This window comes from Neovison vison, chromosome 13 (assembly GCF_020171115.1).
Source record: "Neovison vison isolate M4711 chromosome 13, ASM_NN_V1, whole genome shotgun sequence".
Classification (NCBI taxonomy): domain Eukaryota; kingdom Metazoa; phylum Chordata; class Mammalia; order Carnivora; family Mustelidae; genus Neogale; species Neogale vison.
In genome coordinates, this window is record NC_058103.1 from 116586961 (window position 1) to 116589529 (window position 2569).

General features: G+C 57.7%; 1 pseudogene; it reads right to left on the reverse strand.

Moving 5' to 3' along the window:
• Positions 1-1144: 1144 nt before the first annotated feature.
• On the reverse strand, positions 1145-1267 carry LOC122894849 (annotated as a pseudogene).
• Between the last annotated feature and the right edge of the window lie 1302 nt (positions 1268-2569).

The following is a 2569-nucleotide window of genomic DNA, read 5'->3' on the forward strand; positions in this document are numbered from 1 at the left end:
ACAACCCTCCTGGTGAAGTGTCCTGTGACCAGTTTTCCAGAATCTGGTCGCAGCAGCTATCTGCTCTGACCAAGAGCTCACCGTATCTCCTGAGGCGTCCGTTCAAGGTCCCAGCAGTCCGGCTTCTAAGGGCAAAAATCCCAGGACAGAAGCCAATGCAAGATCAGGGACCCTGAGAATATTGAGATCCCCAGGTCAGAGAGAAGCCCCTGCCTCCCACCACCGAGATTTCAAATGCCCCGGAGGCTAGAGCTGGTCATCCAGGTGTGCTGTGCCTTGCTGCAGTAAGTCAGACCCTCTCTGGTCCTCGGCACCCAGCCTGGCTGTGTCTGGTGGGTGACAGACTAGGTGGTGTCTTGGGGGCCCCTTCCAGCATTACAGTCCTTGAGTTCCCACTGCTGTTCCCACATACCCCCATCCAGGCACTGTCTGCGGGAAACCCTCCTGTAAAGGACAGGCTCGTGAGGACCCTACAGTCCTCACGAGCTGACTGGCTCCTCTGCCCAGAAAGTGGGCAGGAGGGGTGAGGGGGCAGTCCCAGCGGGCAAGCAACATGGACATGGGGACCTAGGGGGGCAGTGTCCTGGCAGGTGGCAGGCTTGCACCACAGAGAGGGGCTGGTGACTCACAGGGACCCAGAGGGGCATTTCCTCCCCAGGCAAAACCAGACAGGGAGCGCCCAGATGGGGGAAGCGTGGGAGGGAGGGACACACATCCTGCGGCTTTGTTCTCCCAGGTGTGCGTTCAGGCCAGCATTTCCGGGAATCACGGTGACCCTCCTGCTGCCTCATGCTATCGTCAGACACTGTCTCCCGCCCTAGTGCTCTCGATTTTATGGCCAGAACACCCACTCCCATCCCACTTCCACCAACACTCTGATTTAACTTCTGTGTCACCTCCGGCCTGGAGCATGGTAAGAGCTGCTTCCCATCGCCAGTCTCCTCCCAGGGCTTTCATCCTGGGGTCCCCCTGCAGCCCCACCCCACCATCCAGCTCTTCCTCATACGTTGCCTGTTTCGGACCGACTCTTCAGGTTCCTCTCCTAGAAGGCTTCCCTGACTGTCCCACCCCCGCTCCCAGCACAATAGACCCCTCTTTGGAGCCCTGGCAGGAGCGGAGTATATGCTACAAGGCTTAATCCTATGGTCCGTGACGAGTGCCTGCGTCCCCTATGAGGTCACCCATCCAAGTACTAACCAGGCCCGACCCTGCTTAGCTTCCGAGATCAGACGAGATCGGGCGCGTTCAGGGTGGTATGGCCGTAGACTCCCCTATGAGGTCAGAACGTGGTTTAGTGTGGCCTCTGTTGCCCCACAGCACGTGGCACAGTGCCACGCACTCAGTGAACACTCGAGGAATGGAGGGATGTCCCATGGTGCACCTGCAGCCCCTCACCTCCCGCCCCACCAGGCCCAGCTCCTCCCGGTAACCCTCGTCATCTGTGATCCCCGGAGCCTCCTACATGTTGGGCTTTGTGGTGGGAAGTGGGCAGTCTGCCCCCCAGACCCCAAGATCAAGGCCAGACTCAAGACCCCTGTAAATTCCCCAGCAGGTACAAGGGATAACTTCAGGGACACCCGTTGCCATGATCTACTGACTCAGGAAGCCAGTCCTCCAGAACCCAGCCCCCCAACAGGAGGAGTCCCAACTAGAATCAGATGCCCAGAGAGGGTCAGGGTCCAGACCAAGGTCACACAGCAAGGCTACCACAGAGCTACACCAAGAATCCAGGGCGCCAGTTCCGGCTTAGGGTTCTCCCCGCACTATAATACATGTGACTATTTTTAGGAAGCTAATTAGCAAGTCAAATATGACTCCTGCTAATAATAATACCACCTTTATGCTTTTCAGTCTCTGCATCACCTCATTTGCTCCTGCAACAGCGGGATATGTCAGGCAGGGAAGTAGGAGGTGATCTCATTACAGAGGTGTGGTCAGGAAAGAGGAGGTGACTGCTGCTTCGGCCTGTCCCCCAGCCTGGTTTAGTGACTCTCCTAGAGGCCACAATGCCCCAGAGGCTCCTGTCTCTGAGGCTTGGCTCAGAGCCTCACAGGTGGCCTGCTGTCTCGCCCTGGTAGGTGCCCAACCCCACCCACCCAGCGGAAGTCAGTCATCGGTCGGCAGTCCCCTGCTCGCAGCCGCGGGGCTCCAGGTGGCTTTGAGGGCTAGTCTCCACTACATAGATCCTTTTTTTTTTTTTTTTTTTTTTTTTAACCTGCAAACCTCAGGCCCATGTAAAGGATAGTTCTGGCTGAAGAGGCACGGGCTGCCTAGTTGTATAGCCTGGGCTGCCCCCACTCCAACTTGTGACCCCTGCTAGAATGGAGGACATCTTCATCCCAAGAGGGGCTGGGGTCAGGTCCAGCCTCTCATCCCACAGGCCCGTCTCTTGCCCATTCCCCACCCCTACCGCCGCAGAAGCTCCTGGGACAGCTGGTGGCACCAAACAGGGCTGGGTAGATGCAAACATGAGGTCAGATCCTCGATTGCTTCCTGTGACCTTCCCAGAGGAGGGAGGGTGTGTCCCACCAGGACGCAGCTGGGCTGTTCTGTCAGAGAAACAGGACAG